Source organism: Herpailurus yagouaroundi, unplaced genomic scaffold (assembly GCF_014898765.1).
Source record: "Herpailurus yagouaroundi ecotype Mexico unplaced genomic scaffold, PumYag 28, whole genome shotgun sequence".
NCBI lineage: Eukaryota > Metazoa > Chordata > Mammalia > Carnivora > Felidae > Herpailurus > Herpailurus yagouaroundi.
The window spans coordinates 116,086,608-116,110,385 of NW_024412376.1; the positions used below are offsets into that span (position 1 = coordinate 116,086,608).

At 31.8% G+C, this 23,778-nt stretch overlaps 1 long non-coding RNA gene across 1 annotated transcript; it reads left to right on the forward strand.

Annotated features, from left to right (window-relative positions):
• Positions 1–402: 402 nt before the first annotated feature.
• Positions 403–21,990, forward strand: LOC121034979 (uncharacterized). The gene is made up of 2 exons (XR_005792707.1): positions 403–1,377; positions 21,767–21,990. It is a non-coding gene; the product is annotated as an uncharacterized LOC121034979 (long non-coding RNA).
• The last annotated feature ends 1,788 nt before the right edge of the window (positions 21,991–23,778 follow it).

Sequence of the window (23,778 nt, forward strand, 5' to 3'; positions counted from 1 at the left end):
GACCTGTAGTTCATTTTTTCTTTTAGCAAGTTTTGTGTAAACAAAGTTATTGTCTGACTCACACACACACACACACACACACACACACAGAAATTTTAAACAATATTTCTTAAGAGAAAGACTATGTTGTGTCAAATAATTTTTATTTTTTTTTTAATTTTTTTTTAATTTTTTTTTTCAACGTTTATTTATTTTTGGGACAGAGAGAGACAGAGCATGAACGGGGGAGGAGCAGAGAGAGAGGGAGACACAGAATCCGAAACAGGCTCCAGGCTCTGAGCCATCAGCCCAGAGCCTGACGCGGGGCTCGAACTCACGGACCGCGAGATCGTGACCTGGCTGAAGCCGGACGCTTAACCGACTGCGCCACCCAGGCGCCCCTCAAATAATTTTTAAATAAATTAAGCATATTCTTATTTTTTAAAATATGCATGTTTTATCTTTTCTATAGAAATGTTAAGTCTAATGTCTAAGAATAGTAAATATTAAAATTCAGTGTTGTAGTTGAATATCTTGTATACTGACATTTAATCTTCAGTAACTAAATGCATTTTGAAGATATTTTAAGTTCAATTTTAAGTAACTGGCATTCAGAACATGTTAAGTTTTAGCAGCTGATATATTTCAGTTAAAATATTTGTTCTCATAAGATGAAATACAATGACCTGCGAATCAGTAGTAAGGGTTCTTTATATTTTTATTTTAATAAAAAAGAAAACCTTTATATTGCTCCTGGATATTAAAGGTGATTACAGCAAATGTTACTTTATAAGCACAATTAAAGGCATTTATGCAGCTTTTGCATAATGATAATAATTAAAAACCATTTATTTTAAAGGCTGCTTAAAAGTTAATTTTCACCCAGGTGCATATTGAAGCCTATAATTAGCCTTTCTTCAGAGGAGTTTTGGTTGAGGAAACACATAAAGGCATTTCCAAAGGCAGAAGTTCACTGCTAAAATGGGATTTTGGTTTTTAACTTTAGTTTGATAATGGTGCTTAAAATATGTGAGAACAAATGCTCCGAAATACTTTAAAAAATGAATCTATAATCATCCCAGATTGATTTCATTGAGAAGACATATAGAAGACCTATTTTCATATAATTTGTTTGGTAAATGAAGTCCCATAAGACTGCTACCTGGAAACTTTTATTATTTACAACAAATATAAGAAATTTTCAAAACAATTACAAAGCATAATTTCCTATGTATCTCGTCATTCTAGTGGGCTGGAAATCAATGCTATTTCTATAATAAATTCTCACTTAACAATTCATTCTTCCTCTACTAGTGATGTCCTACTTACTATCCATTCACCAGATGGTGCATTTTCCGAAAGCTCTCTCATATTTCCAGACAGAATCTCCAAGTAGAGGTAATCATTACACTTGACCTAGTTGCCAATTTTCAATACAGAATACAATAGTATATATAATCCCAATAAGGACTTTTTAAATCCAAGTACTGATACTTTAAGAAATTTATAGAAATAAAAAAGTAATTTAGGATTTATTATTGTGAACTATCTAACACTAGCTGAAGTTTGTTTACTTATTTCTTTTTTTAAAAAATGAGTCATTCTTTTGTTGTATAATTTTTTTAATGTTTATTCATATTGAGAGAGAGAGAGAGAAAGAGAGAGAGAGAGAGAGAATGAATGAGCAGAGGAGGGGCAGAAAGAGAGGGAGAGAGAGAGAAAATCCCAATCAGGCTCCATGCCCAGCACAGAGCCAGGCATGGGGTTTGATCTTATAATCATGAGATAATGATTTGAGACAAAATCAGGAGTCAGATGCTTAAGTGACTGAGCTCCCCAGACACCCCTGTTTACCTGTTTAAATATGAGTTTTCCTGGGGCGCCTGGGTGGCGCAGTCGGTTAAGCGTCCGACTTCAGCCAGGTCACGATCTCGCGGTCCGTGAGTTCGAGCCCCGCGTCAGGCTCTGGGCTGATGGCTCAGAGCCTGGAGCCTGTTTCCGATTCTGTGCCTCCCTCTCTCTCTGCCCCTCCCCCGTTCATGCTCTGTCTCTCTCTGTCCCAAAAATAAATAAAAACGTTGAAAAAAAAAATTTAAATAGTAACACAGAAATAGTGAATATACATGTCATGTATAGCCCATAGGCCAGTCTAAATCGTACACTACTTGGTATATTATTGTAGAAAATTCAATTCTGCTATAGAATATAAGGATGTATGTATTAAAGGAGACACATAAAGAAATTCCATCAAGATAATTTCCAAGAGGATAATATTAAGATTTTATTCCAACTGAAAGAAAAAAATATGCAAGGCAATAAATAAATACAATGTGATCTGATATACTTTTTTAAAGTTTTTATTTATTTATTTATTTATTTATTTATTTATTTATTTATTTAGAGAGGGAGAGAGAGAATCCCTAGCAGGCTCCCTGCTGTCAGCGCAGAGCCCAAGGTGGGGCTCGATCCCAAAACTGTGAGATCATGACCTGAGTTGGTCGCTTAATCGACTGGACCACCCAGGTGTCCCAGTGATCTGATATACTTTTAAAAATAACTCATTCTGTTTCTTATGTGAAAAAAAAAAAATGTGTGGATAAAGAGATGACACAGGAGAACATTTAGAAGAATCCAGTAATAGCAAAAGGGAGAAATGCTTAGCTGCTACAGGAGGCTCTGTGTCTTGCTTTTGTGTTACAGAGAATGTCTATAGAACATTCTAGATTCCAGGAAAGAGTTGGGGTGAAGGCATGGTGGGTCTAGATTTCGAATCTTAAGTCCTTTTATTGGCCTGAATAAACAAACCCAAACCATTACAGTGTCAATAAGTCTAATCTCCTTGTGTGTGTGTACACACATAAAGAGCAAGAGCTTCCCATGCCCTTTGACATTCTTGCATTTGCCAAGCATATCCCTGAATGACATCCTTAGTTAGAATATGGAAAACTTTATCAAAGCCTATGAGGCTGCACAATGCATCTCTGGATGCATCTAACAAGTGGATCTACCAAATCAATTCACTCTAAATCATGGAGTACTATATAGCTTCAAAATATGTGTTCTAGGGGCACCTGGGTGGCTCAGTCGGTTAAGCATCCGACATTGGCTCAGGTCATGATATCACAGTTTGTGGGTTCAAGCCCCACATCGGGATCTGTGCTGATAGTTCAGAGCCTGGAGCCTGCCTTGGATTCTGTGTCTCCCTCTGTCTCTGGTCCTCCCTCATTCATGCTCTGTCTATCTCTTTCTCTCAAAAATGGATTTTAAAAGTTAAAAAAATTAAAAAAAATAAAATATATATTCTATGAATTTTAATTGGCATATTTAAACTCTCAAATGAAAACTTAAATAAGTAAAATAGAATGTACAAATGGATACTTTATGTAAACCGTGGGCATTTTACATCACTAAAGTAAAATAACCTGTAGGCATTTTACATCACTAAAGTAAAATAATAAATAAATAAATAAATAAATAAATAAATAAACTGCTAAAGATGATAAGATCCAACTTATATATTAAGTAATAATATAAAAACAAGAATACCACAAAAAATGAATTAACATATTCACAATTGTTTTGGATTAGGAAGATTAAAACTTTTTTCTTTCCATTGTTCTATGCTTTCCAGATTGTTTTCCATGTACAAGTATGGTTTATTTCACTATAAATTATAAAGTAAATAATTTATTAAACAAACCAGATTCTTTATAAGCTGGTTCCTCCATTTTTTTCTCTAGTGTCATTTCCAAATATATTTCCTTATACTCTATGTGTTCAAATAATCACTAATCAACTTATCACATATTGAACTTTTCAAGTAACTAAGTTTCTGCATACATTCTTTATTTTACAATATGAACTCTTTTAAAGATTTTTAGTTTATATTGAAATTATCTTTATATATATATACACACAAACACATATATACACACACATACATATATATATGTATACCCCAAATGATACATTATTCTAAGTATAATGAATTTTTCAAACTAAGTATATATAGATTATCAGAAACAGAATGTTAACAGCAGCTTTCCAAGTCCCCAACCCAACCCCCTCCTCATGCAACTTTGTTATCACTAACCTCTCTAAAACTAGTGTGACTTCTAATAGCACAAATTAATTTTGCAAGTTTTGTGATTCACTCCTGTGTCTGTTTTTCTTTACTCAAATCATACAAGTTTAATAAATATTGTTACATGTATTTTTGTATATTTTTCTTCTACTTAAAGTGTGTGATACCTTCATCCTTTTTGATATTTTTTATCGGTTTTAATTTTCATGGGCATTTAGGTAAATTCTGACTTTAGATTATCACAAATAGTGTAGTTATGAACGTATTAGTACTTTTTTGGATAAACATATATAGACCTATTAAGTGTGTACCTAACAGCTGACTTGCTGTGTCATGGGTAGGTTTATTTTTCAGTTTTAGTAAATACTGTCACAAAGTCCGTTCTTCCAACACGCAGTGTTTTCCATTTTTCATTTGGTCGGGTATATACTGATATATCACTATACATTTAATTTGCATTTTTCTCATGGCTAAAGAAGTTAAGCACTTTTCATATGCTTAATAGTCAAATGGGTATCCTGTTTTGTAAACTGCTATTTGTCTTTTACCCAAAAGATTGTTGAATTTTCTTTCTTATTGATATATAGAAAATCTTCAGGGATTAAGTTGTTGGGTTCCTTCGCCATTGTCTCCTTCATTTACTTCTCTATGGATCTATGAACCTAACAAATATGTTCTCTTGTTCTGTGAGTTGCTTTTCTAGTCCTTCAATGCATATTTTAATAGTAATGTTAGCATTAATACAGTCTAATCATTTTTCTTGTATAGTTATTGCCTTTTGTGTCTTTTTAAATGCTCTTTCCCTCATCCAAGGTCACCTATGTTCACTATGCTCTGGAACTGATGCTTTTGTGTTCAGGGTTAGATAGAGGTCAAAATCCATTTATATTGTATAGATAGTCAGGGTCCTAAAACTGTTTATAAAGAAAAAATTTGCCCATCACCTTTTAGTTTTATAAATTGAGTGTTTATGTTAAGTCTATGCTGGGGGTTTACAAATATATCCCATTAGTCAGGCTTAGGCTGTTTTTGTTTGGGTTTGGGTTTAACCTTGCACTGATTTTACCTTGGCATTATTTAATGACATTTCCTGGTGGCATTTGTCCTACCTCTTCACATTTCTTCATCTTCTTAAACACTGTTTTGTTTATATTTGGGCCATTACATTTTTATTTGAATTTTAGAGCCACTTTGTAAATTAAAAACTCTCTTGGGATTCAAATAGGAATTATATTGAATTTATAGATTAATTGAAGGAAGATTGATCTTTGCAATATTGGGTTTTACAATTCACAATCTCTCAATTTATTCAGTCTTTACTTTCTATCAATAAAATCATTTCCATATAGAGATATTTACATATTTCATTAGATTTATTAACAGATCTTTTTATCACTATTTTAAATTATAACTTTTTAATCTTCTACTTGTCAGGTTTAAAAAAATTATTACCTTTAAAATTTTGCCGCATTATTTCTAATAGTTTTCTGAAGAAAATTTGGATTTTTCAGCAATATAACTGTATAATGTGCAAATATTTTTTATTTTTCTCTAATAATTACATACATGTACATATGTGTGTATATACATTCTCAGTACAGTAGTGTATGAAATAATGAGAGATAATTTGCATTTTTACATCAGAGAAACATCAATGTTTTATCACTGATTATTAGGTTTCCTTTAGGTTTTTGTAGGTGTTCCTTATCAAATTATGGAGTATTCCTTCTATATTTAGTTTGTTAAATATTTATAATTGTCAAAGAGGAAAAATTTCCTCTACAGTTCAATGTCCTTCTAGCTGAGCTAAGAATCAAATTGATATGAAACAGAAAACAGGAGAAAATAAAATTTAACAGCAAACATATGGGGAATCCACACAGACATAGAAATTCCAAAGACAGGCAACAAGACTTCTGAGCTCTGGAAAGGGGTAGGGGATCTGAGGATACAAAGGAGAGAAACATCATTAGCGCGAGATGAAAAGAGATGTTTGGAAACCAAAGTTGCCCTATTATGTAGATAAGTTTCTTATCTTATAAGGAGCAATTTCTGTCAATAGCTCTCTTCCTGGTAACAAGCAGGTAATTAAGGGGGAGGTATAGAGTTTTTCCTGAAACTGCTGAGTTTTGATTGCTTCTAACTCAAACTAGTGTTCTTGCCAAAGTGGCTCATCTTGGGACTGCCTGCCCTTGGCACCTACAAGATGGAGTATTGAGTTTTCTCAAATGGTTTTTTTCATCTATTCTAATGATCACATTTTTTTTCTTCTTATTCTTTAGGGTTGTTTTCCCATTCTTTTTTCCAACTTCCTCAGAATGGAGTTCAAATAATTTTTAACATTTTAAATTTTATAACAAATGTTCCACTAACCATAGCTTTTGATGTATCTCCAAAGTTTTGATATATCACTCATTTACTATTTTACATTTTAGTAAGAATACATTGTAATTTATGTTTTTCTGATTTGACTCATGGATTATTTAAGAGTAAACTTTTAGTCTCTCAGAATTTGAGATTTCTTTTATTTTTGAAAGTTGATGAGACTTTGTTACACAGCATATGGTTGAATTTGGTAAATTCCTGTACACTTAAAAAATATGAATGTTGCAATATGTGCACATTTTATATAAGCTTACTAGACTTTCATGAATTTCAATCCTTTGCATATTTAAAAATGCACAATGCGTTATTGATATATATCATAAGCTATTAACATTGACTTATTTGCATATGTGAAATTTGTATGTATTACTGAAAAAAACCCTCAAATTTTAGTAGGAACTTCAATTGCTCTTGTGATGAACCCAAACATCTGCAAAACCATCTTCTATAAGTTCTACATTTAAACATTTTAAAACATGGGTGTATTTTGGTAATATCTATGAGGCTCACTTTCCTTACCTATTCACTATCACAGTAATTTATGCTTTATACAATGATGGGGATAAAATAGGGTAACATTTTAATTTTTTGCTGTATGGCTAAAATTATAATGCTAATCTCTGTTAATTTTCCCAATAGAATTGAAAGGGAACACAAAGGTCATTTGAAATGAAACCCTTGGGCTCCTGGGTGGCTCAGTCAGTTAAATGTCTGACAAGGTTTTGCGTTTGAGCCCACGTTGGGCTCTGTGCTGAGTGCAGAGCCTAGATTCTGCTTTGGATTCTGTGTCCACCTCGCTCCCTCTCTGCCCCTCCCCGGCTAGCACTCTGTCTCTCAAAAACAAATAAACATTGAAATGAAATCCTTGTTTGGGTTTATGGAGAAAAGTATACAGTGTGATGGGACAATTCGGTTAGCACGAAATAACTGATGAGGTGGAGGAATTTTTGAAGTATACATAGAATAAAGAAATGATTTTTAGAAAGGAAAATTCACTAATGACTTGCATTGGCTTTTCCAAATGATATAACAACAAAACAGAAAACCCTTTCCTAAATAACAACATGAACTTCAAAGTACAGAATAAAATCAACAAGTGTAAAAAAATGAAATTTGACCAAATAAAATTGATAAGGCTGTTTTTCTTTTCATTGACAACACAGCAGGTTTAAGTTTAAAGTTTGTCATTTATATATGTGAACTGCTTGAGACTGAGTTTAGTTTTTTACTTTTAATGAAGGAATCAATAAATTTGCAATTCTTACAGGAAAGAGGATTAAAAATCCTAATCCATCCCTAAGATCTCAGAAAGACTTGATAGGGCAAAACTATGAAGGAGTATATTATATATAAGAATTTGATTACCAAAATATAAAGAAATATATTCACAGTATTTTAGTTTGTTATTATTTTATTCCAATGAATCTAGGACATAAGTCACAAACCATGCTAAATTGTACAACATAGTTTGCAACTGAAAATTAAACATTAGCTTTGATACCATTTTAGAGCTCTTTTGGGAATTCAGACATTCAGTGATCTCTGGGCCACACAGTCCATATGCAGTGGCTGTTAATTATAGCAACATTCTCTCCGCTGATCTAGGAACTTTCTAAAACATTCTCCATATGCTCCAAAGAACAATTTGTCTTCTATTTGGACTCTGATTAAAATTTTTAAAATACCTAAAATTTCAGCATATGAAGTTGAGTTTGTGTGTATGTACTTGTGTGTATAATAGGTATATGTCCTATTTATGTTTAACTGATTTAGAGCACCAAAGTATGTATCTTGAAGGTTATTTCTTAAAAGTATGTCATAAATTACTCTTTTCTCTATATTTTGTGGTTCTTAATGTTCATATTCTGTGACATTATTAAAACTACTCCTAGTCAATATGATGTTTTCAACAAAATGGATAGAGTGACATATGTCATATGCTTATATAGATTTCTCTCTCCCTTGTTTAAATCCATTAAGAGGATCTCTCTCAATACTAGAATTAAGATTAAGCTGGTCAGCTTCATCTGGTTTTGGTTTTGATTTTTTTTTTTTGTTTTTTTTTCAACTTTATTGAGATATAATGGAAATGTAACATTGTGCAGGTTTAGGTATACATGTGGTGATTTGGTACACATATATGCTTTAAAGTGATTATCAGCATAAAGTTAACATAGCCATCACCTCACATAATAACTTTCATGTGTGTATGGTAAGAACATTTAAGATTTATTCTCATAGACTTTCAAAAGCAAGGTGGTTACTTTGATATGTAGGGTTCTCTATTATTGGGCCATAAGTATTTCAATTTCCCACTCAGCCAAAATAATCACTTACATTTCCTTGATCATAATGTAATGTTTCTAATATGTCAGCTTTCCTTCATGCATTGTACCTACTTGTAATAAATTTGATCTCATCCCAATTCTTTCTAATACCCAAGACCTAACTCAAAGTTTATCATCTCCAGAAATTCGTTTCCAAAACTTTTTTCCTCTAGTAAGTTTTATATTTTCCTTCTCTCTTCCCCTAATGTCATGTGTATGTATATCTATTTTACTTTTGTAGTCAAAATCATGGAAATAGAGTTAGGCAGACAAGACTTCAAATTGTATTCTCATATTTATTGAATGTGTGATATTTGATAAGACTCAGATTTTTAGGTCTCAGTAAAATAAGGACAATAATGTTTAAATCATAGCGAAGTAATTAGCCCAGTTTCTGGTCTATATTAAATAAATGATGGCTTTACCAGTTTTATTATCATGATTTCAGATATATTGTTAACTTAATCAAAGTACTTCCCTCAGGTATTAGAGAATATCTTTCAGAACAGGAACCGTGGGATTTTCATCAGTCTATCTAAACTCTAGCACACTGTATGGAATGGCTACTCAAGAAGTGTTCAGTTAAGAGGATTTGCTCTCTATGTTCTCAAATGTGAATTTTAACCTTCTGTTCTTTGTTTGCCAATAGCAGAAACAAATAACTTCTAAAATTAATTACTCTACAGTCTGGTGTAGTTATTTACAAATACAGATTCTTTAATTCTGTGAGAAGAGATAAAAGTGCATAGGCTTAAAAAGAAAGTAATATAAAGACAAAACATTTAAAGACAAAATTAAATTAGCTAAGTAGAGGTAAATTTCTCATATGTAACAAAAGAATAATAATAAAAACCTATTCAACTGGATTATTGTGACATATAAGAATGTACTTTTAGTTACTTTTCCAATATAATTGCTTCGTGTGACTTTCTGATATATTTCAAGTCACTTGTTAAAAGTTGTTATTAACAACTTAATTTTAACTCAGGATGACTTTTCACACCCCAACTGATATTTTTATGATTCAGCATTATGTATCTATATCATCTTTGAGTTATTATCTTATTCTAAACATTATTTGGAACTAGGTAGATTCAAACTAATTAAATACACAAGTAAATGCACAAATAAATGTAAATTTTAGTATTATTTTCTTACTGCTAAAAGACTAAAATCGTAAGAACTAATCAAAGAACATAAGTCAGTTATATAAACACTTTTCTGGAATCAAGGTGAGAGTTTACTTGTTCTTATTCAATATCTGTCAAAATTAGGTTGATCTGCCTGTGTATAACTTGGTGTCTTCTATAAGACACAGCCACGTTAATTTACTTCAATAAATTAATTTTACCGCTATCTTGTAGTCTTCATGAAGGTGTGGTTTGGATATAAAGCTACTGTAAAATATTACATTCCATAAGGATTACTATTTAAAAATTTATATATGAATACTAAATCTAATACATACAAAATTATGCTTAAATTAGTAGTAAATACTAAATTAGCTTTTAAAACTATACTTAGCATTTACTAAATTTAGACTTTAAATATGATAAGGATAATAATTTAGAAATTATAGGCCAATAAGCTGGTTCCAGTGGACCTGAAATTAATTATGGGGAATATAAAAATAGAACACATACAATCAATAAAGATTTTAAGATATTTTTCTATTAATATTTAATAGTCATGCAAAACCACTTCAAAAATTGTGTTTAAAATTTCAAGGGGGTGGGGAATCTCAGTAACCATGAATTTTTCATTTGCAAAAACTCGCCAAACTACATAATTCATAAATACCAACAACAGACAAATGATAAGTATTCAGTGAAAATGACATTCTATGTGGTACCACTATGCAATTTTACTTTGGCTTTTCAACGTTTATTTATTTTTGGGACAGAGAGACACAGAGCATGAACTGGGGAGGGGCAGAGAGAGAGGGAGACACAGAATCGGAAGCAGGCTCCGGGCTCTAGGCTCGGGGCCATGAGTCCAGAGCCTGACGCGGGGCTCGAACTCACGGACCGCGAGATCGCGACCTGGCTGAAGTCGGACGCTTAACCGACTGCGCCACCTAGGCGCCCCTACTTTGGCTTTTCATTCTACGAATGAAAAGTTCTTTTACATACCTCTAACCTTTGCCAGTCTCTGGCCACTTTCCAAAATTTTACAGACTATCCTACTAAACTGATTGTTTCTGTACTGGATATTGAGAATACAATGTCCAATGTCATTCCATGACAACAGATGTTGATTAGACTCTAAGTTCTCATTTCTACTCACTCTAGGCTCCTGCATTAACTTGATCATTTGCATATTTCTCACCAGTGTATCCTCTGTGAGTTCAGAGAATCTTCTGTTTATTTTTGTGTGTGTGTGCATTTTTAGCATTTGAATATATGTAATCTCTTAATAAAGTAACCTCATTACTATCCAACAACGTTTCACTAAGAAAAAAAGAATAAAGGGGCACATTACTCTTTTGGCTTTTTTTTTTATATTTTGTTTTAAATAGCTGTTTCTTACTGCCAGCAGATTCTCCACATCTGTGACTAAGTAGAGGTAAGTGTATATATATATATACACACACATATATACATACATATATACATACATATATATACATATATGTACATATACATATATATACATATATATATATATAAAAGTGTTAAGACTCTTATATAATTACTTGTCATGATTAAGCATTTATAACTCAATTAACATATAGATTTAAGGTTAACTTAAATGTAAGTGAAAATAATGATCTGTCTTCTAGTAGTACCAGCCGTTGAGTCAACTAAACAGAACAATATGGATCCAAATTAAATATTCAAAATGTCTCTTGAAGGTGTTTGTCTAATCCTACTTTTACCAGCCTTCTTCATCATTACAATTAAATGTGTTTATATATATATACACACATGCACACATGTATACGTGTTTATCCCCAAATGAACAAAATCATAAAGCTATGAAATCACCTTTGAAGATAAATTGAGCTGATAACTTCTCTATGAAACTTTCCATAACCTGACGCTCTCCTATACTCTCTTCTCACAAGTTGTGGATGTTTCTTATATACTTATTCTCTATTATACTTAAACACACTCTATTATATCAGTTGATACACCATACATCATATTATAAGTACTTACCTTCTTGCCTTAATAGATAGTATATTCTATGTATTTCTTGCAGGCAAGAATCAAGACTTAATCATACTTATATGTGTAGTCATGAGCAAATATTTAAGAACACTACAAGGGTTCAATCAACAGATTACACACCAGTAAGCGCTCAGTTTTAGAGGTCTTTCTTTTTTTCTTTATCTCTTTTTTTTTTTTTTTCAATTAGGGATACTGACTCTACAGTTGCTAATGTGAAATGAGTTTCTATTCTACAATAGTATATAATTCAGATGAATTATGTTTTTTTAGCAACTTCTACATAGGGAAAATTTCAGTTTTAAAAGACTGATAATTGGACTGCCATTCAGTGATTAGTAAGACAAACTGGTCACTTCCATCTACTTGAACTTGATTCATGAAAAAACATTAAATCTGGTCATGTGCAACAGGCTACTGAGAAATGCAGAGCAAAGCAAGCAGTTTTATATTGAGGACTATAAAAACATATATTATGTGAGAAAAAAATCTTAAAATATTCATACTTCTAGCGCGACTATAGAGGATGATCACATTGCTTCTACATTGTTATTTGCAAATAATAAATTAGAAAACATTATACTTCTTTGTCATCTTCTTGAATGATAACAAGAAGTTTGTCCCTGAGAAACACAGAGAACAATACTTTTTCAGATATTTAAAAAAATGGAAATAAAATTTTATTTCTCAGAGCACTCAAATATCTTATTGACATATACAATCTACAGATAATTTATAACATAGGAAAAAAATTACAGCAGTAAAAAATAGACAAAAGATAACAGTCCCTTATGGGGTTCTTCGATGTATTAAATACACTACTGGGCAGGGGATATACTAAGCAGGTGGCTAAAATGTCAAAATAATAGTATATATTTGTGATATTGAATGGAAAAGCAAGACAGCATTAAAGTTAAACTTCAATATAATTGCTAATTCAACATTTTGTGTCAGAAATTAGTGATACAGAATTGAAAGGTTAGATGAAATTAGATGAATATATATATATATATATATATATATATATTTCAACGTTTATTTATTTTTGGCACAGAGAGAGACAGAGCATGAACGGGGGAGGGGCAGAGAGAGAGGGAGACACAGAATCGGAAACAGGTTCCAGGCTCTGAGCCATCAGCCCAGAGCCTGACGCGGGGCTCGAACTCACGGACCGCGAGATCGTGACCTGGCTGAAGTCGGATGCTTAACCGACTGCGCCACCCAGGCGCCCCATATATTTCTACTTATATCAGTGATTAACATAACATATTCCATTTTTGGAGCTTTGGTTCATTTTGTGTGTGTGTGTGTGTGTGTGTGTGTGTGTGTGTGTGTGTGTTTTGAGTCTTTCTGACTCTTTCATTGCATGGAAGTGCTTTTTTTTTTTTATCAAGAATGATGGTGGAAATGTCAAGATAGAATTGACTCAGCTTTATTGATAAAATATATGTACATTAGAACTAATTAGTTCTCCCTTTAGTCCACTGAATCACATAGTTTCTCTTAAGGACAGGAAGACTTAAAAATCAAGAGAATATGTTTGAGAAATAAATGAAAAAAAGGGGTCTGTGGGTGGCTCAGTTAAACATCCAATTCTTGGTTTCGGCTCAGGTCATGATCTCACAGTTTGGGAGGTTGAGGGCCTCATGGGGTTCTATATCGAGAGCCCAGAGCCTGCTTGGTATTCTCTCTCTCCTTCTCTTCCCCCTGCACTAGCACTTTTGCTCTCTCTCACTCTCTCTTTCTCAAAATAAATAAATAAAATTAAAGAAAAGAAATAAATGAAGATGTATTTAGTCTTCTGTATTAACAAAGAAACCTAACTGCAAAAGCAGTACCACTTAATATAACTTTAAAAAAACATTATAAAAGACCTGAATACGAATATCCAAGAAGCTCAATGAATTCCATGTAGGATTATTTCAAAGAGACTCATACCCAAACACATTATAATCAAGTAGTGGAAAGACAAAGAGAGAATCTTTAAAACAGCAAGAGAGAGGTGACATCCTATACAAAAGATGATCCTCAATAATATTATCAGTAGATTTCTCATCAGCAACTTTGGAAGCCAGAAGTCAGTGGGCTGATATATTTGAAGGGGAAAAACAAACACGAAACAAACAAAAAGCCAAAAAACACAAAAACTGTCAAGAATTGTAGAGCTAGCAAAAGTGTCCTTCAAAAATGATGAAGAGATGAAGATATCCCTAGATAAAGAAATGTTGAGAGAGTTTGTTATCGCTAGAGTTTGGTCCTGAAAGAAATTATAAAGGTATTCTTGCAGGTTGTAATGAAAGGACATTGAACAGTAGCTAAAAGTGATATAAAGAAATTAAAATCTCGGTAAAAGTAATACACAGGCAATTATAAAAGCTAGCATTATTGTAATGATAGTTCATAACACAGGTTTTGGTTTTATTCATGATTTAAGAGACTAACACATTTCAAAAATATTAGTCTAGAAGCTAGTATTATTGTAACTGTGGGTTGTGACTACTTATTTTATGTTGTAATAATTTAAGAGATTAATGCATTAAAAACATAAATTTATGAAAAAACATAACTTTATGATTTCAGACACACAATGTGCAAAGATGTAATTTTGTGACACCAATAACTGAAAAAAAGTGGGAACAGAGCTTTAAATGAGCAGGTTTTATGTTATTGAAATTAAGCTGGTATAAATTTAAATAAGTGTTATAATGTTAGGATGTTAAATGTAATCCTCATGGTAACCCAGATATAAAGAGTTATAGAATATACACAAAAGTAAATGAGAAGAAATTTAAACCTTTTCAATATAAAATATCAGCTTAACACAAAACAGACAGTAATGAAGGAAATGAGGGACAATATAAGCTATAAGACATCTAGAAAATAAATAGAAAAATGACAAAACTAATTTTCCTCTTATCAGTAAGTAGTTTTAATATAATTGGATTAAACTTCCTAGCCAAAAGACAGCTATTGGCAGAATAGAGAAGAAATCTGAGCTAGCTATATGTTGTTTACAAGAGAGTCACTTTAGATTTTAGGATGCAAATAAGTTGAAAGTGAAGGTTGGAAAAGATATCCAATGCAAATAGTAACCAAAAGAGAGCAGGTATGATTATACTAATATAATACAAATATACTTTAAATTTAAACAAAGTTTGAAAGAGGAGAAAAAAAGACATATAAATAAAAAGTCCCATACGTCAAGAAGATATAACAATTATAAACATTTATGTCTCAACAAACAATCAAATAAGAAGCAAAAATTCACAGAATTAAAGAAATAAATTGATATTTCCACAATTGTTACAGACTTCAATATCCCATTTTTAATAATGAACAACTAGGCACAAGATAAGGAAATGAAAAACCCAAATAACACAATAAACTAACTAGAATTAGCACATATAGGACACTGTATCTGTCAGGGAAGAAGATCCAGCTAGCAATCCCAAGTGAGTATACCCATTGTGTGGAAAATGTGAAAATCATTACAATGTCAACCATCAGAAGTAGGAGTTCACAGACACTGGTCCACTGCATATTCTACAGCATTGCAGCTGCCAAAGAGGACTCACCATGTATATCACTAGTTGGAACAGCACTTTACTTACAGAAAGGAGAAGAAATAAAAGATCAGTGTCTGTAGAATATGCAGGTCTCCCATGGCCACCAGGCCTGTCTGATAGCCCACTCAGGGTGATGGACTGCATGCACCCTTCTTCTAAAACAGGTGAAGATCCTATTCCCCTCCAGCATAAGGGCAGATATACTGCAGGGGCTGGTCAAATGCCATACGATGCATACTATTAAGCAACAAAAGAATTTTACTGTATACTGAGAACAGGGCAAAATTTTCTTCTAATGAGAAAGAAGAATATATGGGCAAGCAGCTGATGGCCACTCGGCATCCATTTGGGGGAATGTCCCAGACTCCAGACACTGATTCCTCCACACTATCCAACAACAGAATACATTCTTCTCAAGTGCACATGGGACATTCACCAGAATATGCATACATTAGGTCACAAATTGTGTCTCTAAATACTTTAAAAGATCAGATCTTTTGATCTTTTCTGATCACATAGATTGAAGTTAGAAATCAATAGCAGAAGGAAAACTGGAAATTTTAAAAATTTGTGGAAATTAAACAATGCACTCTTAGATAATCAATGGGTCAAGGAAATCACAAGATAAATTAGAAAATGCTAGATAAATGATAACAAAAACACAATATACCAAACTTACGGGATGCAGCAAAAGTGCTAAGGGGGAAATTTAAAGCTACAAACACAGATCTAAAAAAACAAGAAAGATCTCATGTCAACAATCTAACTTTACAACTTAAGGAACAAGAGAAACTCAAACTCGAGGCTAGCAGAAATAAGGAAATATTAAAGATCAAAAATAAGTAAAATCGAGGACAGAAAAATACAAAAATCAATGAAACCAAAAATTGTTCTTCAAAAGATCAACAAAATTAAGAAAATTTTCACTAGATTGACTACGAAATAGGAGATTCAACTTGTTAAAATAAGAAATGTAAGTGGAGACATTACTACCAATTCTATAGAAATGAAGGATTTATATAAGAATTTGTACTATGAAAAATTATAAGCCAAAAAAATTGAATAATCTGGATAAAATGGACACAGTTCTAGAAACACAATTTTTTCAAGGCTGAATCATGAAGAAATAAAAATAAATTCTGAATAGACCTATAACTAGTAATGAGATTGAATCAGTAATTAGAAATCTCCTAACAAAGAAAAGTCCAGGACATGACTGCTTCATTTAAGAATTCTACCAAACATTTAAAGAACTAATATTTCTTCTTAAAATTTCAAAAAAAAAAAAAAAAAACTGGAGAATGCTTCCTAACTCATCTTATGAAACCAAATTTACCCTGATACCAAAGCCAGACAAAGGCACTATCAGGAAACTACAGACTAATATCCCTTGTGGATATTGATTCAAAAATCCTGAAAGAAAGAAAATAAGAAAGAAAGAAAGAAAGAAAGAAAGAAAGAAAGAAAGAAGAAAGAAAAGAAAGAAGAAAGAAAACAAATACAACATTATATTAAAAAGACTATATACCATAATTACATTAGATTTATTCCTGGAATATAAGAATGGCTTAACAAACAAAAATTAACCAATGTAATATACCACATTAACAGAAGAAAAATAAAAACATGATCATTTCAATTATTTCAATTGATGCAGAAAAAAACATTTGACAAAATCCAACACCATTTATGATAAAACACTCAATAAATTATGTATTACAAGGAAATTACCTTAACATAATAAAATCCATATATAAAAAATCCACAAAGAATTTATATTTGATGTTGAAAAACTGAAAACTTTCCTCTAAGATCAGGAACAAGGCAAGTATACCAGCTTTGCCACTTCTATTAAACATAGCACTGGAAGACCCTGCCAGAACAATTAGGCAAGAAAAGGAAATAATAGGTATCCAAATTGGAAGGAAAAAGTAAAATAACCTGTTTTCACATATAATATTATTTTATATGTAGAAATTCCTAAAGATTCCACAAAATAGTGTTAGAATCAATAAATGAATTCAGCAAATTAGCAGGATTACAATGTCAATGCTAAAAAATCAGTTGCACTTCTATATACAAACAATGAACAATCTGAAAAGGATAGTAAGAAAACAACTCTAGGGGCGCCTCGGTGGCCCAGTCTGTTGAGCATGTGACTCTTGATTTCAGCTCAGATCATGATCCCAGGGTTGTGGGATTAAGCCCTGGTCAGGCTCCATGATGAATGTGGAGTCTGTTTGAGATTCATACTCTCTCTCCTTCTGCCCCTTTCCCCCACTCACACTGTCTCTCCCTCTCTCTCTCTCTCTAAAATAAAAAGAAAAGAAGAGAAAACTGCATTTAAAAAGCATTGAAAAATAAAATTAACTTAACCAAGCAGGCAAAAGACATGTGTGATGAAAACTACAAAACATTGCTAAAATAAATTAAAGAAGACATAAATAAATGGTAACACATCCCATGTTTATGGATTGGAAAACTTAATATTTTTAAGATATTATTACTACTACAAAGTGATCTACAGATTTAATGCAATGTCTATCAAAATCCCAAAGATTTTTTTTGCAGAAACAGAAAAAAAACATTCTAAGATCAATATAAAATCTCCAAATACCCCAAATAGCCATAACAATAATTAAAAAGAAGAACAAAATTGGAGGGCTCATAATTCCTGATTTTAAAATTTCTACACTACAGAAATATAAGCAGTGTACTACTGGAATAGACATATAGAGCAATGGAATAGAATAAAGAACCCATAAATAAATTCTCATATATGGTCACATGAGTTTTGATGATGTCTCAAGATCATTTACTGGGGAAAGGATAGTCTTTTCAACGAACAACACTAAGAAAATTGGATATTCCAATTTTAAGATTTCCAATTCCTAAAAACATAAAGTTGGACCATTATCTATCACTATATAAAAAAATTAACTCATAACAAATCAAAGTCCTGAATATAAGACTTAAAACTATGAAACTCTTAAAAGAACACTTAGGACCAAAAATTCAGAACATTGAATTTGGCAATGGTTACATGGATATGACAATAAAGCACAGTCAACAAAAGAAAAAATAGATAAATTGTACTTCAAGAAGCTTAAGAATGTTTTGTGCATCAAAGGACACTATCAACAGAGTAAAAAGATAATCTATGAAATGGGACAACATATTTGAAAATCATAGATCTAATAAGGCATCAATTTTCAGACCATATCAAGAACTCCTAAAATTGAATTCCCAAAATAAACAGCTTGATTCAAAAATGGGCACAGGGCTTGAGTAGACTTTTCTTCAAAAAATATTGCATGTGGCAGATAAGCCCAGGAAAAGGTACTCAATATCACAAATTATTAGGGAAATACAGATCAAACCTATAACAGTTACCATCTCACACCCATTAAGATAACTACTACCAAAGCAAAATAAAACAGAAAATAAATGTTGACAAGAATGTGAAGAGACTGAAACTCTTGCAAACTATTGTAGGAATGTAAAATGATACAGCTTCTATATGAAAAAAAATAATTGTTCCTCAAAAATTAAGAATAGGGTTACCCTGTGAGCCAACAATTGCATTTCTGGGTATAGCCATAAGCATTGAAAGCAAGGTCTCAAAGAGATATTTGTACAGCCATGTTTTTAGTAGCATTATTCACAGCAACTAAAATGTGGAAACAACCCAAATGGGCAGATGAATGATAAGCAAAATATCATTTACATACATAAACTAAAATACTATTCAGCACTAAAAAGGAAGAAAATTGTCACATATGTTATAATATGCATTAACCTTAAAGACATTATAGTAAGTGAATAAGCCATTCTCAAGAAGATAAATACTATATAATTCTATTTACATAAAGTACTTAGAGTAGTTTAAATCAATGAAAGTAGAATGGTGGTTTCCAGGGGCTAGGTGGATAAGAGAATGAGGAGTTATTGTTCAGTGGGTATAGAGTTTTAGGTGTGCAACATGAAATGAGTTCTGGTAATTTCTGATGGTATTGATTACACAACAGTTTGAATGTAGTAACATTACAGCTGTACACTTTAAATGGTTAAGATGGCAAATTTTATATTCTTTGTATTTTATCTTAATTAAAATGGGAAAAATGAATGAAAATGCCCAATTGGGATAAGGATAATGGAAAAATAATATAATCATTAGTCATGTGACATTCAATTTAGTCCCTTCAGAAGGTAATAGACATTATGTTTTAAAGAAGCTCTGAGCATTAAAGAACATATTTAAGGAAACCCAATGCAGAGCTATAACACTGAAATATCAGAAGTTAGCTAAGTATTCATCAATAAAGTGAAAGTTCAATAAATTATAGTGTACTCACTAAATTAACAAAGCATAAATTTTTCATGAAAACTACATAGACTATGAAAAGTACTTTAGCTGTGCAACTTAATTTATTGTTTTAAATTTGCATTCAAGAAGTTCATTCTCTTTAGTGGACAGTTCTATGACTTTTGATAAATATATAAAATCATGTAACATATGCCATCACAATCAAGATACAAAATAGTTCCATCATGCAAAAAAATTCTGTTATCCTTCTCCTTGATTCAACCACTCCACTTATCCTCAAACCATGGAAAACAGGATGTTCTCTGTCACTATAATTTTAACTTTTACATAATGTCAAATGGAATCATAATATGTACACTTTCGAGTCTGACTTCTTTCACTTGTAATGCATTTGAAATTCATCTATGTTGATTTGTGTATCAATAGTTCATTCCTCTTTATTGCTGAATAGTATTCCATATATTATTTCATGTACAGTAATTCATGTATAGTATTCCATGTATTATTTCATAGTAGGTTATCATTCAACAGTTGAAGGATATTTCAGCTTCCAGTTTTGATGTTATGGTTCTCTTGTATGAAAAGAATCAAGGTAATTTAGTCAGGATTTGAAGGGTGTCATACTTGAGATTATAACACTTTCTAATTCCTATCTCATTATCAGATTCTCAGACACAGGTAACTCTGAAATTAGGGAAAAACACTAAAATGAAAAGCAAAATTTTTAATTTACTTAATGTTATACTTCAATAAAGTTAATTTTTGCATGTATTTTTCATAAATAAAATGAGACTTTTGAACTGAATCAGTTTTTAAAGATTGAGGTTCCTCCTCCCCCAAATCTTATGTTACTCTTAGTAAGTTAAAAAAAAAAACAACAATATAATCATAGGGATAATTTTTCTTGGTTTTCTATTAAAAATTAAATCAGGTATCTAAAAAGTATTATAAAACAATTAAAATATTCTCCATTTTCCCTGAAAAGGCTCAAAAAAGAGGAACTGCATCGTGAGATGCACCCATGGAAAAGCACCCAAATATCCTCTTTATCATTTCTTTTTTCTTTTTTTCAATGTTTATTTCTTTTGAGAGAGAGAGAGAGTAAGAACATGTTGAGTGGGGAAGGGACAGAGAATCCCAAGAAGGCTTTGCCCTGTCAGTGCATAGCCCAACACAGGGCTTTATCTCACGTGGTACCATGATGTGAGCCAAAATCAAGAGTCAATGCTTAACCGACTGAGTCACTACTGCATTTATTTTTTCAAAGGCTTATTTATAATGGTAGATCCTCTCACACAAAATCACTTTCATCTTCTCTTTTTTCCATATTCTAGATCTACTTTTTTTCTTCAATAAGTAGATATAGTTTAAAATGTAAATCAGTTTAGATGTTCAATTTTTGTATTCATTAATATAATCAATGCTCATAGCTTCTGCCTTGCAATAGTAAACCATGATTCTCAAAAGTCTTAAATTAAAGACAACAAAAAAATCTTAAGAGAGTTATTCCAGTAAAGGTGATCTAGAAGCACATTCTAACTGACCATAATGGATGACAAAGAGAAGAGATATAATGATTTCCACCTCTTATATTTGTAATTCTTGTCTGTGGGTGTTTTGTATTATATTTGTATTTATTAATCTTAATCACTGAGACTTACTTTTAAATATATTTTGATAGAAGTATCTTCCTCATTAGCATTTTATATTACTTTAATAGCATTGACAATTGTAGCTAAATATATTTCTAAATATAAACGTTCATTTGTGCTATTTCACTGAAAAAAGGTGTTGATTCTTCTGGTATGAAATATATAAATGAAAGGAAAATGAACTTCCATAATTAAAATTTCTACACATTTAATAGGGAAAATATAGCCAAATGTTCAATATAGTTAAAATCTAACAGAAGTTATGTTCTTTTTCAGCAGACCATCTCAGTTTGGAAGCACTTACATATTTATTTCACATCAGAAGATTGATACCTCTGATATACCTCTACTGGAGTCTTTATTTTTCTGTCTTGTTCTATAACACTGAAGAGTAGATCATCCACCAATTATAAAATTTAGCAAGTCCTGTTCTTAGGTCAATCCAATAAGCCTGAAGAATAAAGATCGGTTCTCTGCTTCATTAGCATGAGACATCATAACTCTGTGTTCATTGTATATTATTGATTCAAGTACACAGGCCCAGATTCTGCTCAAATAATTCACTTGGTAGTTGAAGTGAAAATATCTGATGGTTGAAATTGACCTTAAATGTTTAATAGCTTGGGTCCTCTGAGGGGGTCATCAACACTCATTATTACTTCCTATTCAAACCATTATCCTGATCAACGCAGTATTGTTCTTATGATTCACTTGCTGGATGTTTCTTGAAACTGAAATCATAGCATTTTCAAGCTAGAAGAGATTTTACAAATGATAAAACTAAAGGTACAGGAAGGTTAACCATCTTTTCTTCTATTCACTCTTTTGAAACTGGATCCTATTTTATTTTTAATTTGAATGTGATATAAGGATAATTAGAAATATGCCCTATTAGCTCTCTTCTAGCCTAACCCAGACCTATTTGCTAGATGAGCAGGCTCCAAAGACTTGACGTCATGGTTTAAAAATACTCTGAAGGAGAAAGCCATCTAAACAACAAAATCAATCAAGCAGCCAACAAAACCTTGTTGGGGACTTTACAAATGGCATATAGTAAAAAAGAAAAACAACAGTTGGTGCTCTGGTACAGACCTTTGAAAAGCTTGATTACATCACGACACTGACAACAAGTTTTTGTAGCTGTCCTGTATCACAGGGTCACATGTCATTATTAGAAACATAATGAAAAATTCTGTCTTACAATATATTCATTTATCACATAATGTTATTGATTGATTTTAGCAAATGATATAGGTCTGCTGTCATTTCTTTTAAATATTATTCAATACCTTTCTGCATGTGATATGAAAATTGTCTTTAAATGTTAATTTACAGGCTTTAAATCCAGAAACAGAATAATTTTGAGTTCAAGTTACCAAAATCGAGTTGAAACATAGAGAAAAATTAGAAATTATTTCAGTCATAAAGTTATAGCAATCATTTTTCTATTACTGATAAGTTTGACTCATGGTTCCATTTTTTAATCTACTGATATCAATCTGCAGACTTTTTTTTCCTAAAAGAAAAAAAAATGGCATGAGCAATTGTGCATATGATTTCAGAGGATTTAAGGACGCTAAAATATGTCCATGTATCTCAGTGAACTTCAGATTAAAAATATCTGCACGAATTGAATTCAAAGATGGAAGTATCATTATTTACTTGGGAAGAAGGATGACATTCACTTTAATGCCTAAAATTTAAGCTCAGTGTAATTGAACAATCAACAGCTGTAGTTGACTGATAGTGCTTTAAATTTTTTAATAATGTCACGTCACATGGAGGGGAAAAAAAAACAAATCCTCTTAACCAGTCACCATTCAAAGTCAAAACATAGGAATATAAATATTCAGTAGTATTTTAACTCTCATGTATAATTAAGAATGGATTTTGTAACTCGAAATGTAATTCTCTCAGGGAAGTATGTCATATTACTCAAGATTCACATTAGGAATATTTGTAGATTAATATTTTTATTGTTGAGTGGCAAAAATAACATATGTGGATTTAAGCCAAGTGATGATGTACTTTAAGCAGTTCGGTTATGGTACGAGAAAGGAACAGCTGGTTGTCAGCAGTGTTTACTGTGACTTTAACAGACCACAGCAGCTACAGAATGCAGTCTTAATGAAGAAGCTCTAAAGCCGCCTGTGGAAAGAATTACAAATGTTTCAGGAATGCCACAGTGATTTGTTTTCTTCTATGGGTAACCAAATAAATCTGAGATTTCATTGCCTAAAAGAGGTGAAGTCCACAAGATGTGAATGTTAACAAATTCTTCAGGCTCT